This window comes from Apium graveolens, chromosome 1 (assembly GCF_009905375.1).
Source record: "Apium graveolens cultivar Ventura chromosome 1, ASM990537v1, whole genome shotgun sequence".
Lineage (NCBI taxonomy): Eukaryota > Viridiplantae > Streptophyta > Magnoliopsida > Apiales > Apiaceae > Apium > Apium graveolens.
In genome coordinates this window covers 93407475-93424097 of record NC_133647.1, presented here as the reverse complement: position 1 = coordinate 93424097, position 16623 = coordinate 93407475, and the positions used below count along the sequence as shown (strand labels likewise).

General features: G+C 38.8%; 2 non-coding genes across 2 annotated transcripts; one reads left to right on the top strand and one right to left on the bottom strand.

Annotated features, from left to right (window-relative positions):
* Positions 1-497: 497 nt before the first annotated feature.
* LOC141683030 (small nucleolar RNA R71) lies at positions 498-604 on the top strand. Its single transcript, XR_012560074.1, has one exon. It is a non-coding gene; the product is annotated as a small nucleolar RNA R71 (small nucleolar RNA).
* A 4339-nt stretch (positions 605-4943) lies between these two features.
* LOC141682368 (small nucleolar RNA R71) lies at positions 4944-5050 on the bottom strand. Its single transcript, XR_012559775.1, has one exon. It is a non-coding gene; the product is annotated as a small nucleolar RNA R71 (small nucleolar RNA).
* Between the last annotated feature and the right edge of the window lie 11573 nt (positions 5051-16623).

Below are 16623 nucleotides of genomic sequence, written 5' to 3'. Positions count from 1 at the left end.
ACTGGTTTGCTGGATACTGTTGATAAGGTTGCTAAACCGTATTTTGAGTGTTGCTCCAGCTAATGTTAGGATGATTGCGATTATTAGGATGATAGGTGGCTGGCACAGGTTGCTGTGACCTCTGAAAGTTGCTCACGAACTGAGTTGATTCACTAGAGATAACACACTAATCAGTATCATGGGCACCAACACAAAGCTCACAGATACTAGTGATTTGATTAACTCCATAATTAGTCAAAGAATCCACCTTCATCGTCAAAGCCTTAAGTTGAGCATCTATAACAGTAGTTGCATCTAACTCCAGAATTCCTGCTACATTGCCCTGAGGTAGTCGCTGAGAAGGGTTCTGGTATTCATTAGCAGCCATCAGTTTAATCAATTCATAAGCTTTATCATAACTTTTAGCCCACAAGGCTACTCCTGATGATGCATCAAACATGGGTCTAAAAGTAGCGCCCAATCCATTATAGAAGCAGTTAATGATCATCCAGTCGGGCATCCCATGGTGAGGACACTTCCTAAGCATCTCCTTGTATCACTCCTAAGCCTCACACAAAGACTCTCCAGAATGCTGCGCAAATTGAGTAAGAGCGTTCCTGATTGCGGCAGCCTTTGCCATAGGAAAGAATTTAGTAAGAATCTTCTAAGCCAAATCTTCCCATTTAGTGATAGAGCCTGGTGGAAAAGAATGTAACCAGCTCTTAGCTTTATCCCTCAGAGAGAATGGGAAGAGCCTTAGTTTTATAGCATCTTCAGATACTACATTGAACTTGAAGGTGTCACACATCTCGATGAAATCTCTGATGTGCATGTTGGGATCTTCTATAGGAGAACCCCCAAACTGAACTGAATTCTGTATCATTTGAATCGTACTAGCCTTGATTTCAAAAGTGTTAGCCGCGATGGCTGGTCTGATAATGCTAGACTGAATATCATCAATCTTTGGTTGAGAATAGTCCATCAAAGCCTTTGAATGTGCTTCTAGTTCACCCATTGCAACAAGAACTTTATCTTCTTTCTCAAATAAGATTTCTCCTTCAACTTTCTCCTCTATAAGAACTTCTTCGAAAACTTCCTTAGCCACTACTACTTCTTCCTCAACTTTATCCAGTGTTCTCTTAAGAGACCGAGAATGCATATGCATACACGCTCGCTAGAGTACCTGAAACAAATCAAGGAATAAATAAATAACAATATCCGAGTCACTGAACTTTAACGACTAATGATGACAAACACATAAACTAAAAATTAACACCCATGTTCCCCGGCAGCGGTGCCAAAAACTTGTTAGTCGCTAAACACGCGCTAAAATTTATGCAAGTATACGCGATCACAAGTAATATAGAATAAATTCTAGTTCGTTCCCATAGGGATCATCTTAGGTTAATTTTATTCAATGTATCTATTCAACACTAGTATGGTTATTATCCGATACTAAGACGAATAACAATTTGAGGTGATTTATACTAAATTAACTAAGAGATTATACTAAAGAACATAAACGAAGAGATTAAAAAGGTTGAATAATACGTGACACCAACTTGGGATTCTAACTTCATTAAATACTTTATTCAGTAGCCTTTTTGTTCTTAACCTTAACATGCAATGGTGATGACACTAATCAGATACCACGAAACTGATAAATGCCAGCTTTCGTTGTACGCATACCATACTACTAGACATCCACAAAAGTGATAGAAGCTGAATAGACACCAATTATATTGAGACCCTATATGTCTATAGAATTTGACAACATAATGGTTTAATGCACAAGTTATCTTTTGCAATTACATAGGGCAAGTAAGATGGTTAAAATTACCTACGAGTCATGCATATCACATACATGAACCTATGCTAGCATGGCAAGTTCTAAATCCTTAAATTCACTTTCGCTTCATTAAAGATTAACACACTATCTTATACGTTCACGACGCTCATAAGACGATTAAGCATGACCAATACTAGGTTATCATACAATCATCACACACTAAGGTATCAAAATGAATTAACTAAAGAAATCCATAAATAAATCCGTTAGAACCCCACGATAACGATTAACCCATAATCGGACTCATCATCAATATGGGTTCCAATGAAAGCATGGTATAATAAATGTAGTCTTTATAAAACAAATAATAAATAAAGTACGTAATCCAGAGTATTAGGTTCAGCAAAACCAGAAACGAGCATCCAAGATTACAATTTAGAACAAAGATTCACAAGAATAAACTAGATCGTCTTCGCCATTGTTGAATTATGCTATAGGTCTTCTTGTTGTCTTCTCCTTAAGCTCTGTTTTGAAAAAACGTCTTTTTGTTGTCTTTAAATAGCAACCTAATTAATCCAAAAGCCCAGAAAATCAGTATTCTAATTGAAACAGCAATCTGGAATTCTGACCTGGCGCGGCCGCGCGCTTCACCAACGCGGGCGCGCTAACATTCTGCTTCTCTAGCGCGGCCGCACGCTAGCACAGTGCAGGCGCTCTGTTCTTCTGGAAAAACTGAAATTGCCTTCTTTTCTTTTTGCAATGAGTTGGTCTTCACGAGCCTTTATTTACGGGCCACCATACTAACACCACATTAGCATCAAATCAATGCTAATTCACCCAGAATTCCGGATTAATGTCTGAAATGCAAAAATACTAGAAAACACATTAAAAAACCAACAACTTGAGTACATATACACCAATTCAGAGCTTTATGGAGCGTTATAAAGAGTCATAAATGCCACTCTATAACGCTCTATAAAGATTCATGGAGCGTTATAAAGTGTCATAAATGCCACTCAAATATCATAAATATCTTTATGGAGCGTTATAGAGTGGAATTTATGACACTTTATAACGCTCCATAAAGCTCTGAATTGGTGTATTTGTACTCAAATTGTTGGTGTTTTAATGTGTTAGTGTTTTTGCATTTCAGGCATTAATCCGAAATTCAGGTGAATTAGCATTGATTTGATGCTAATGTGGTGTTAGGATGGTGTCCAGTGAATAAAGGATCACGAAGACCAACTCATTGCAGCAAGAAAAGAAGGCAATTTCAGTTTTTCCAGAAGACCGGCGCGCCCGCGCTGTGCTAGCGCGCGGCAGCGCCAGAGAAGTAGAATGTCAGCGCGGCCGCGCCAGAGAAGTAGAATGTCACCGCGGTCGCGCCCGGTCGGAATTCCAGATTCCTGTTCAATTAGAAGACTAATTTTCTAGGCTTTTAGATTAATTGTGTTGTTATTTAAAGACAACAAAAAGACTTTTTTCATAACGGAGCTTAAGGAGAAGACAACAAGAAGACCTATAACACAATTCAACGAAGGCAAAGACGATCTAGTTTATTCTTGTGAATATTTGTTCTAAGTGGTAATCTCGGATGCTCGTTTCTTGTTTTGCTGAACTTAATACTCTGGATTACGTACTTTGTTTATTATTTGTTTTATAAAGACTACGTTTATTTTATCATGCTTTCATCGAAACCCACGTTGATGATGAGTCCGATTATGGGCTAATCATTATCATAGGGTTCTAACGGATTTATTTATGGATTTCTTTAGTTAATTCATTTTGATACCTTAGTGTGGTGTTTGTATGATAACCTAGTATTGGTCGTGCTTAATTGTCTTATGAGTGTCGCGAACTTATAAGATAATGTGTTAGTCTTTAATGAAGCAAAATTGAATTTAAGGATTTAGAACTTGCCATGCTAGCATAGGTTCATGTATGTGATATGCATGATTCGTAGGTAATTTTAACCATCTCACTTGCCCTATGTAATTGCAAAAGATAACTTGTGCATTAAACCGCTATGTTGTCAAATTCTATAGACATATAGGGACTCAATATAATTAGTGTCTACTCAGCTTCTATCTCTTTAGTGGATGTCTTCTAGTATGGTATGCGTACAACAAAAGTTGGTGTTTATCAGTTTCGTGTTATCTGATTAGTGCCATCACCATTGCATGCTAAGGTTAAGAACGAAAAGGCTACTGAATGAAGTATTTAATGAAGTTAGAATCCCATGTTGGTGTCATATATTATTCCACCTTTTTAATCTCTTCGTTTATGTTCTTTAGTATAATCTCTTAGTTAATTTAGTATAAATCACCTCGATTTATTATTCATCTTAGCATTGGATAATAACCATACTAGTGTTGCATAGTTACATTGATTAAACTTAACCTAAAATGATCCCTATGGGAACGAACAAGAATTTTTTCTATATTACTTGTGATCACGTATACTTGCATGAATTTTAGCGCATGCTTAGTGACTAATAAGTTTTTGGCACCGCAGCCGGGGAACATCGGTGTTAATTTTTAGTTTATATGTTTGTCATCATTAGTCGTTAAAGTTCAGTGACTCGGATATTGTTATTTATTTATTCCTTGATTTATTTCAGGTACTCTAGCGAGCGTGTATGCATATGCATTCTCAGTCTCGTAAGAGAACACTGGATAAAGCTGAGGAAGAAGTAGTAGTGGCTAAGGAAGTTTTCGAAGAAGTTCTTATAGAGGAGAAAGTTGAAGGAGAAACCTTAGTTGAGAAAGAAGATAAAGTTCTTGCTGCAATGGGTGAACCAGAAGCGAATCCAAAGCCTTTGATGGACTATTCTCAACCAAAGATTGATGATATTCAGTCTAGCATTGTCAGACTAGCCATCGCGGCTAACACTTTTGAAATAAAGGCTAGTAAGATTCAGATGATACAGAATTCAGTTCAGTTTGGGGTTCTCCTATAGAAGATCCCAACATGCACATCAAAGATTTCATCGAGATCTGCGACACCTTCAAAATCAATGGAGTTTCTGAAGATGCTATAAAACTAAGGCTCTTCCCATTCTCTCTGAGGGATAAATCTAAGAGCTGGTTACATTTTTTCCACCAGGCTCTATCACAAAATGGTAAGATTTGGCTCAGAAGTCCTTACTAAATTCTTTCCTATGGCAAAGACTGCTGCAATCAGGAATGCTCTTACTCAATTTGTGCAGCAGTCTGGAGAGTCTTTGTGTGAGGCTTGGGAGCGATACAAGGAGATGCTTAGGAAGTATCCTCACCATGGGATGCCCGACTGGATGATCATTATCTGCTTCTATAATGGATTGGGTGCTACTTCTAGACCCGTGCTTGATGCAGCATCAGGATGAGTCTTGTGGGCTAAAAGCTAAGATGAAGCTTATGAATTGATTGAACCGATGGTTGCTAATGAATACCAGAAGCCTGCTCAGAGACTACCTCAGGGCAAGGTAGCAGGAATTCTGGAGTTAGTTCCAGCTACTGTTATAGCTGCTCAACTTAAGGCGTTGACGATGAAGGTGGATTCTTTGGCTAATTATGGAGTTAATAAAATCACTAGTGTCTGTGAGCTTTGTGCTGGTGCCCATGAAAGTGTTTAGTGTGCTATCTCTAGTGAATCAGCTTAGTTCGTGAGCAACTTTCAGAGGTCGCAGTAACCTGTGCCAGCCACCTATTATCCTAATAACCGCAATCATCCCAACTTTAGCTGGAGCAACAATCAGAATGTGGTTCAACAGCCTTATCAATAGTATCCAGCAAACCAGTACAACCCCCTGGTTTTCAACAACCATAATATGCGCCAAGGAAATAACTCCAGCTGCAACAGTCTAATGAAAAATCTGAATTGAGGGAGTTGAGGCTCATGTGCAAGAGCCAAGCGGTTTCTATCAAAACCTTAGAAAATCAAATTTGACAAATTACCAATGCCTTGTTAAATTGTCAGCTTGGTACACTTCCTAGTGACACTGAAGTACCAGGAAAGAGGGAAGCTAATGAGCAGGTAAAGGCAATTACATTAAGGTCTGGGAAGGTTGCAAATCTCGAACACTCTCAAGTGACGGATGAAGAAGTTGTAGCTGAAAAAGAAGTACAGAAGGAAGTTGAAGTGGAGCCAAGGATGACTACTGTTGAACATACTCCTCTTGAGGGTAATACAGGGGAGAAACAGATCTATCCTCCACCTCCCTGTCCTAAGAGGCTGCAAAAGAAAAAGCTGGATAAGCAGTTTGAGAAGTTTCTTGAGGTGTTCAAGAAACTTCACATCAACATACTTTTCGCTAAAGCTTTTGAACAGATGCCTAGTTATACGAAGATTATGAAAGGTATTCTCTCTCAGAAAGTGAAGCTTGATGACTTAGAGATTGTTGCTCTCATAGAGGAATGCAGTGATGTGTTGCAATAGAAGCTACCTTCGAATCTTAAAGATCCTGGAAGCTTCACTATTCCTGGCACCATTGGAAAGGTGTCGTTCAACACATGCTTGTGTGATTTGGGAGATAGCATCAATCTGATTCTTTTGTCAATCTTCAAGAAGTTGGACTTACCTGATCCAAACCCTACTTATATGACCTTACAACTGGTTGATCGTTCTATTACATATCCGCGAGGTATTGTTGAGGATGTTTTGGTCAAGGTGGATAAGCTCATCTTCCCTGCTAATTTTGTAATTTTGATTTCGAGGAGGATAAGAAGATTCCCATAATCTTGGGAAAACCTTTCTTGGCGACTGACCGAACCTTGATTGATGTGCAGAAGGGTGAGCTTACAATGAGAGTGCTGGATCAGGATGTAACTTTTAATGTGTTCAATGCCATGAAATTCCATACAGAAAATAAGGAGTGCTTAAAGGTGGAGTTGGTCGATTCTATGGTTACTTCAGAACTTGATCAATTGCTAAGGTCTGACGTATTAGAAAAGGCTTTGTTAGGGAATTCTGAGAGGGAAGATAATGAAAGTGAAGAGAAGTTACAATACATGAATGCTTCTCCCTGGAAAAGGAAGATGGATATGCCTTTTGAATCTCTTGGAATGGAGGAGCTAAACAAATCTCCCAAGCGCCTCAAGCCATCTATTGAGGAAGCTCCTACACTTGAGCTTAAACCATTACCTGAACACTTAAGGTATGCTTTTTTGGGTGAAGAATCTATGTTACCTGTTATTATTGCATCTGACCTTTCAAGTAGTGTTGATGAAAAACTCTTAAGAATTCTGAGGGAGTTCAAATCGACAATTGGATGGATGATAGCAGATATCAACGGAATCAACCCTTCCTATTATATGCATAAAATTCTTCTAGAGGAAGGTAGCAAGCCTACTATTGAGCAGTAAAGAAGGCTAAATCCTATCATGAAAAAAGTGGTGAAGAAGGGAATTCTTAAGTGGCTGGATGCAGGGATCATTTATCCCATTTTTGACAGTTCTTGGGTGAGTCCAGTTCAGTGTGTACCAAAGAAAGGAGGTATCACCGTTGTTACTAATGAGATGAATGAGCTTATTCCTACTTGAATAGTCAAGGGGTGGAGAGTTTGCATGGACTACATGAAGCTGAACAAGGCCATGAGAAAGGATCACTTTCCTCTTCCGTTTATTGATCAGATGCTTGGATTGGCTGAGCATGAGTACTATTGTCTTCCGGATGGCTATTCGGGCTATAATCAGATTTTCATTGCTTCGGAAGATCAGGAAAATACTACCTTCACTTGTCCATTTGATACTTTTGCCTTCAAACGAGTTTCTTTTGGTCTGTCTGGTGCATCTGCCACATTTCAGAGATGTATGATGGCTATCTTTTCTAACATGATTGGTCAAAATATAGAGGTGTTCATGGATGATTTCTCTGTGTTTGGCGATTTATTTGATGAGTGCTTACAGAATCTTGGCAACGTTCTCAAAAGGTGTATTGAGACCAATCTGGTTCTGAATTGGGAAAAATGTCACTTTATGGTGCGACAAGGCATTGCTCTTGGGCACAAGGTCTCTAGTAAGGGTCTTGAGGTGGACAAAGCCAATGTGAGGGTCATCGAAAATCTTCCTCCACCGATTTCTGTTAAAGGAGTTCGCAGCTTTCTTGGTCATGCGGGCTTTTATAGGCGGTTCATCAAGGACTTCTAAAATTTTTTTAAACCTTTGTGCAATATTCTAACGAAGGATGTTTCGTTCAAGTTTGATGACGAGTGTCGGGCTGCTTTTGAGTTCTTAAATAAGAGTTTAATCACGACACCTGTCATAACTGCACCTGACTGGATTGAACCTTTTGAGATGATGTGCGATGCAAGTGACTACGCTGTTGGAGCAGTTCTTGGGCAGAGAAAGAACAACATATTTCATGTGGTCTACTATGCTAGTAAGACCCCAAATGGTGCTCAACTGAATTATACTACTACTGAGAAAGAACTTCTGGCTATTATCTACTGTTTTGAGAAGTTTAGACCTTATTTACTTGGGACGAAGGTGACAGTTTTCACTGATCACGCTGTAATTTGATATCTCGTCTCGAAGAAGGACTCGAAGCCTAGATTGATCAGATGGGTTCTTTTGCTTCAGAAAATTGAATTGGAGATCAAGGATAGAAGATGTACTGAGAATCAAGTCACTGATCATCTCTCTCGTTTAGAAGATCCAAGTGCAACTTCATTAGATAAGACGTTGATAAATGAGTCTTTTCCCGATGAGCAACTGTTTGGAGTGCAAGAGGAAGAACCATGATTTACAGATATTATGAACTATCTTGTGAGTAATATCATGCCTCCCGACTTGTCGTATGCTCAAAGGAAGAAGTTTCTTCATGAGATGAAATGGTAAATGTGGGATGAACCATATCTGTTTAGGCAAAGAGCTGACCAAATCATCAGGAGATGTATCCCGTACCGCAAAACGGGGGGAATCTTGCGAGACTGTCATTTAACTATTTATAGAGGCCACTACGGTGGAGAGAAGACAACAACTCGTATCCTTCAAGCGGGATTCTTCTGGCCCACATTATTTAAGGATGCACATCAATTTGTTTTGAAGTGTAATCGATGCCAGCGAGTGGGTAATATGTCTAAGAGGGTGATATGCCTCTTAATGTGCTTCTCGAGGTTGAAGTCTTCGATGTTTGGGGAATAGACTTCACAGGGCCATTTGTCTCGTATTACAATAATCAGTATATCTTGTTGGCAGTCGATTATGTGTCAAAATGGGTGGAAGTCAAGGCTCTGCCGCCAAATGATACAAAGTTAGTGCTTAGTTTTTTGCATAAGCAGATATTCACAAGATTTGGGACTCTGAGAGTCATAATCAGTGATGAGGGATCGCATTTTTGCAATCGCAAATTCACTGCCATGATTCAAAGGTATAATATGAATCATCGCATTGTAACAGCCTACCATCCGTAGACTAATGGTCAAACAGAGGTTTCTAACAGAGAGATCAAGCGCATCTTAAAGAAAGTTGTGTGTCCATCAAGGAAGGATTGGTATTTGAAGCTTGCTGAGGCTGTTTGGGCGTATAGAACAGCATACAAGATTCCACTTGGTATGTCGCTGTTTCAGTTGGTTTATGGTAAGGGATGTCATTTGCCTGTGGAGCTTGAGCATAAAGCATATTGGGCTTTAAGGAAGTTGAACCTTGATTTGGATGCAGCTGGTAAAAAAAGAATGCTTCATTTGAATGAACTCGGCAAATTTCAGCTTCAAGCGTATGAAAACAACAAAATGTACAAGGAAAAAGTCAAGAGATGGCACGATAGAGGTTTAGTGCTTAAGTCATTCATGTTGGGACAACAAGTTCTATTGTTTAACTCTCGTCTCCGACTTTTTCCTGGAAAATTGAAGTCGAGATGGTCAGGGCCTTTCATAATCAAAACTGTGTTTCCGCATTGAGCTTTGGAGATTTTTGAGAATGATCCAGGCCAAGCATTTAAAGTAAATGGTCAGAGGTTGAATCACTACTATGGGGATACAGCCAACCGTGAGGTGGTTAGTGTCATTTAATTGTCTACTTGATATCGAGTTTCTACGTCAAGCTAACGACGTAAAACAAACACTTCTTGGGAGGCAACCCAAGTTTGTTGTACATTAGTAGGTAGAGGAAGCCGGAAGAAAAGAGAAAAACTCAAAAAAATCAGAAAAACAAAAAAATTCAGGGTCAACTTCAGAAGCACGGCGCGCCCGCGCTGAAAAGCGGGGCGGCCGCGCTGTTTTTCCAGTAACTGGGCGCGCCCGCGCTATCCTAGTGTGTGCCCGCACTGAAACTCCAGAAACTGGGCGCGCCCACGCCAAGACAACGGTGGCCGCGCTGGGGTCCGGATTCAGAAAAAAATAAAGCAGATTTTGAAGAGAAAATCGGGGTTTTTAATACAAAATCAATTCCCACCCAATTTTTACTCTTCCACATCCCAAATTTCCCTCTCCAAAGCAAACCCATTATCCCCATTATTACCATAATCAATTCCCACTCCTTTTCCATAACTAATTCTCTCTCAATCTCTTATATATACATACACTTAAACACAAACTTCTCCATCAATTCTCAAAACTCTCAAACACACAAACTCTCTTACAAACACTTATTCTCTCAATCTCTTCCAATATCAATGGCACCAAAAAGACAGCGAACTCAAGTTAGCAGCAGTACCACCTATTCTTCGAGTACGGGTGGTTTGAGGACAAGGTTTTCAACTCCCGATGCGGAGGCGGAGTATGTGAGGCTGCTCTCGAAGCTAATAGCCAAGGAGCGTGGTTTTCTGCCATCGGGGAAAGATGATAAGCTGTTGGAGATGATCTTGGAGATGGGCTGGGTGGTTTTCTGCGAGACACCCACTGTTGTGCCCATTAGTGTGGTGCGTGAGTTTTATGATAATGCTAAGGCGGAGAAGAATGGTTTCACGGTGGTGAGGGGGATGATAGTGGATTACAATGCGGAGGCAATTCATAGGGTGATTGAGCAGCCCGAGAGGAAGGAGGAGCAGGAGAACTGGAACGAGAAGACTCCGAAAGAGTTTAATTTCGATCTGATTGTTGCTACCATTTGTGTGCCTGAAACTCATTGGAAGTTCAAGAAAGGTACGGACGAGTATACCACATTTCCAGCATCGTGCATGAACAGGTTTGCACATGCATGGAATGATTTTATTTGTGCTAACATCATGCCATCATCTCATGTGCATGAGATTACTGTGGAGCGTGCTCATTTGCTGTGGGGTATTTTACTAGGGGACTATTTTGATCTTTGGATGGTTATCCATCAGGGTATTTTGAGGTTTTTGCGAGGGAGTACTACGGGTTTGATAACCTATGCATCCATTGTGACGAAGTTGTGCGTGGAGGTTGAAGTTCTTGGCCCGCACATGAGCTGCTGCAGCTCTCTAGTGCTCTGATTGACAGTTCAATGTTGTTGAACATGACTGTGGTATGGTGGGAAGCCCAATCCTAAGGGCTTGGTTATTCTTATGACCATCTTCCAGGTGGAAAGCCAGCAGATCAGACTTATGCTGGTAAGATGCAGCAGGCAAGAAGAGCAGCTTGGAGAGCTCAGTAGGGAGAAGAGGCTGGTCCTTCAGGATCGCAGCAGCAGCAGCAGCAAGAGGAAGCACCGGGCGGTGCTGGTTTGAGTACGACGCAGTATAGGCGTCTAGCTAGTAGGATGGATGCGATGCACGAAATCCATAGCAGGTTTGCACAGGATCTCACCCAGGCATTGTTGACTGCTTTCAGAGCCACCGGAGTTGACATTCAGTGGCTAGTATTCGGTGAGGATTGAGTGTATCCACCTCCGAACACTCCTGACACTCCACCCCTTGAGGATGATGATTCTGGTTTTGATTATGTATGCCTGTTTCCTTGCTATTACCTTCACTGAGGATAGTGAATATTTTAAGTTTGGGGGTAGTAGTTAAGGAGTATGTGTTTTGTGTGAGTCGCATGTAGTTTGCATATTCATGCTAGTTTAGTTCATATAGTTGCATCTTTGCCATGTAGTTTGCATATTCATGCTAGTTTAGTTCATATAGTTGCATATTAGGTGTACTTAAGACTAACAAGAAGGGGTGACCTTATATACAGACAGAATGTGTAATAACCCCAATTTTTGGAATTTTTTTTTTGAACACGGATGAATAGTAACTTTTGCTGATGATGCTGATTAAGGAAAATTATCAGAACACGCTATATAGGAGTACTATTAGGAAATTCTAAGATCGTATTAGTACTCCATAAAGTAAATAAGTTTATGTAAAGATCGTCGGAATCCAAATTCGAACACTTTGATTTTTCCCAAAAATCCACCAGATACCGAAAGAATTGGGTATAAGGTAACATGATTAAAAGGATTTCAATTCAAGGATTATAAGAGAGGATCATAAAAGGAATATAAATTATTAAGAAGGGTTTAGGGGAACCCAAGTAATAAGATCCCGGGTATGATCTCTTAAACCATAAACGAGAACGAAAGTTAAGAGAACCGTAAAACAAATAAGCGACCAAGAGACAAGCTTGTACAAGAAGCCAAGGATTGTGACATCATCAAACCACAAGGAAGAGACATGTGGCAAATGGATGACATAGACATGGTGACATAAGCATGACAAATGGAGGGATTGTTGGTTGATTACAAGCCACACAAATTTTACCATGGTTAAAAGGTAATTAAGCAAAACAGAAGGAAACAACCAAGCAAAACAAATCAAAAACATAAAACACAAATTAGAAGTTGACTTTTGCTTTCCAAGAACAAAAGCTCTCGGCCAAAACCAGAGCAGTAACTTAAAACTACCATATCTCCTTCAATACTCACTCAAATAGTATGTTCTATAGCTCTTTCGAAAGGTATTGAGATGGCCTACAACTATTGTTCACAAGTCTCGTCCAAATAAGCATGGTAATACCCTCGTTTTGACAGTTCTTTCAATCTGACTTTTAGAAACTTCAAAACCTAACTTTGTGTTCTTGATTTCTTTGGAAAGATCAAGCTTGTAGGAGGCTCCCTAAGACTTCCTAGCTAATCTAATCACCTCCAAACCCTAACTTTACTTTGAGTATTATGATGGTTTTGATGGTTATAATAAATGAGAAGCATGATGCTTGTGTGTTTAGAGTTTGGATTGGATTTGTAGTGATTTGAATGTTGAAATCTTGTTTATAGTTAATGAAACTTAAGTATAGCTAGTAGTTCATGTGTGGGGTTGTATAAATTGGAAAATCTTGAGGTTTGGGGACTGATGTAGTAAGGTTTGGATGAGGGTTGGTTGTATTGTTGGTTGTGAGTTGAATGGTGGTTGTTTGGAGTGGTTTAAAACTTGGTAATCGCGTAAACATAGTCGTCATAATGCCCGATTTTCCTTAACTGTTATGTTCTTAACTTTAGGACCCGTGAACTCATTAAAAGATTCTAACCTTTGCCATGTTTAGATAGTTCATGTTACGAGCTTCGTTATGATGTGTGGTTCGCTTGAATCCGATGTACGGTTTAGGAGAAACGACTGTTTTAAGTAATGGCGTTTCGCGAATGAACCATTACCTCTCGCCTTACTTTCAAACCTTGGTTAAGGCCCTTAAATGACTAATTGGAGTATGAAAACAATTATTTAAAGTGGATTAGGCAGTTGGTAGAGTACTCGCGAAAGAATCGCCTTAAAATTCTTAATGGTTAATTTATTAAAAAATGGTGGTGCCGAGGGTACTCGAACGACTTATGTGATTCGTTAAGCGTAGAAGTGATCATAAGCGAACGTTAGGGTTCAATTGGTTAAAGTCTAGTTTCTTAAGCGACCGGGGTTTAATTCCGGCTTATGTTGTTGTTCATAGGTTACCGGACCCACTCTAAGCTTAAGTCTACCCCGGAGCACTCAGGCAAGTTTTCTACCCGTTATACTGTTGTTGTGATGTATATATGTATATGCATTATCTTGTGATAAGTGCATGATTGTTATTAGCAAATCTTGCGATATATTGGAGCATGCTGATATGGTATATATGCATGTCTGTTTCATAATCTTGATATCTAATTGTTGATTCAATTGCTTATAAGTTGCATAATACCTATGCTAGAGATAAGCAGTAGTTGCGTATACCCTTAGTATAGGGGACCCAAAGGTGAACATATTTTCTAAACCGGGAGACGATGTTCCCGAGTATATTATATATATATATATTTATATAAACATAAATAGTTTTCAAAACTATTATTCGAATAAGGTTTATTTGATAACTTTATTTCACTTAATGAATATTATTTTAAATATTCATTCGAGGACTTATGACTCCGCTTATTTTACTTAATGAATATTATTTTGAATATTTATTCGAGGACTTATGACTCCGCTTATTTTATTTAATGAATATTGTTTTAAATATTCATTCGAGGACTTATGACTCCGCGTATTTTATTAAATAATATTCTTTATTTTATTAAAGAATAATGTTTCGATAATCAGACTTATTTTCGATTATTCAAATAAAGATCGTACTTTCGTATAAGTATATCTTTGGTTATTTATTATTCATTTCAAGTATGAGTTTTAAAACTTCTACTTCAATTATTTTTATAAAGATTATTCTTTATGGGAATATTATTTAAATAATAATATTCAGATATTTTCTAATATACTGGGACTGATTTATTTTATTAAATCAGCATTACTCCAAACATTCTTAAAAATATTTTCGAGTCTTCAAAATGATTTTTAAAGGTTAGGGCGGATCCCAAAACTCATTTTTTTTTATATTTAAGATCTTCCTTTCAAAGGGGATTTAAATACTCGCTCAAAACCTGAGGGATCCGGCTCTGTGGTGTATCGTAATTCGCAACAAGGTTGCTGTTTTGATAAAAGAGTTTTTGATTACTTACCCAACACTGGGGAAGTAAATTTCTTGGAACAAGTTAATCCATTAACAGGCACCGCCTGGGAAATATCGCTGAGTTTTCCTTTCCAACTAGATACGACTTCTTAGTGGAGCCGTATCAACAAGTTTCTACTTGGGGAAAGGGGGGACGAGCTTTACGTTTCAGAGTCATGAATTTCATCTGAACTAGGAGTGGCGTAAGTGGTCGAGTGGCGCCGGCCCAGCCTTATTATATTGGCCCAAATGGCCTTGAAGTTCCGCTAAGACGGTCCATTCCTTAGGAGTCCAGGGTTCGGTTGACAAGTAAATCCGACTGTTCTCCTCTACATGTAGAAAATGGTGGGGTTGCACTATTGCGACTGATCATCGTGAGTGGTCTTCCTGGCGCGTCTAACTCCCGTAATGAGTTCATCATCCAATTGGATATTTCTGCAACACTACCCAGAGCACTTTGATAGAAAGACTACGGTTGAGCGATTGTTGAGTGTTGGCAGGGTCGAGTTTTCAAAATGATGTTTTCATCAAATGAAGTATCTCGTAACTTTATTTCATTTTGAGGATATTTCAAAGATTGAATCTATTCAAGTCTTTTCTTGTAGTCTCATCTATGTGATGAACTTTTGAAACTGATGATACCTTGAACGGTGGTAGTTCAAGTAGTATCCGGAAAAGATATAAGTATATTGGAGTATCTTGTAACTTCATTTTTTCAACTTATATCTGGTTAATGATTATCATATGCATGACAAAGATTTTCACAAAAACGTTGAGACAAGGTTAGATATATGAGATTACCTTGCAACGATATTTTTATACAGTTATCAACTGGAACTCTGTGTATATTATACATGGAAGAGGACTTCCAAGATTTTGAAAAGTATATATATATATATATACTGAATATTTTGCGACTTGGTCGCGATGAGATATCAAACTTGGTTCATTTTTTTACTTGACCAAGACTTTCGTGAGTACTATGAGAATGCTCATATATTGTTAATCATTATACATATTATTTCGGTGAGCTTGTTGCTCACCCTTGCTTTCTTCTTTCATCACATAACATCAGATAGACAAGATGAACAGGACCAAGCTCCCAATTCGTGAGCGGATAGGAAACGTTCCGCAGTTTCCTATAGGCGTTGATGTCGATGTAGCTGAGGTAGGAACTACCAATAGGCTAGGCTTTCAACTTTTGATGTACCAGACTTATGTATCTTTATCAATTGTAATAATGGCAAAGAAATGTAAATTTATTCAGAAACCCTTTTAAGGTGTAATGGCATATAATTGTGGAATAAAATGACTCGTGTTATTTTTGGATATTCATCTCTGAGACTATAACTTGTGGTGTGTGTGTTTATTGTGGGGTCACAGTACAGAGTAGTTGTCACACCCCCAACTTAAATAGCAAAATAAATATAGCTATTACATCATTTTAATGAAGAATTCACAACTGAAATCCAAGATCTTGCAGTTTAGGGTTTGGAACAGCCCAACACTACCAACTATTACATCTGATTACAAATACCGAGTCCTCACACAACTATTATTACTTATTCTACCTGAGCTCGAACATAAGCATCAGCATCACAGGTCTTACGGGCAATCTGCTTGAATCTAACCATAGCTGCTAGCTCTAATATAAGGGTAAACCAAGAAGTGAGCCAAAAGCTCAACAAGTGCTAATAGTACAACGCAAAACATAAATCGAGATATACCTTTAGGAATGACAATGGAAAGACATAATCAATGATAACGAGAGATAAAACTTATGTGAGTTGGCATCATTTTGCTTGCATCAAAACAAATTTTAAAAAAATCATTCTTAATCAAAATCATTTTATGACGCTACGGATTACAGCCGGTGATCAGCCGCGAAGTAATCCCGAACCTCGCTGGGTTCTAAAACATTATTGGGAATCCCTAGGCAACTTTTAAGCCTAATATAAGTATGGAAAGGACTCGCGTCTCAGTCCAGATCCACCATTCAAAGAAAACATTTATCCCCCTTTGGGAC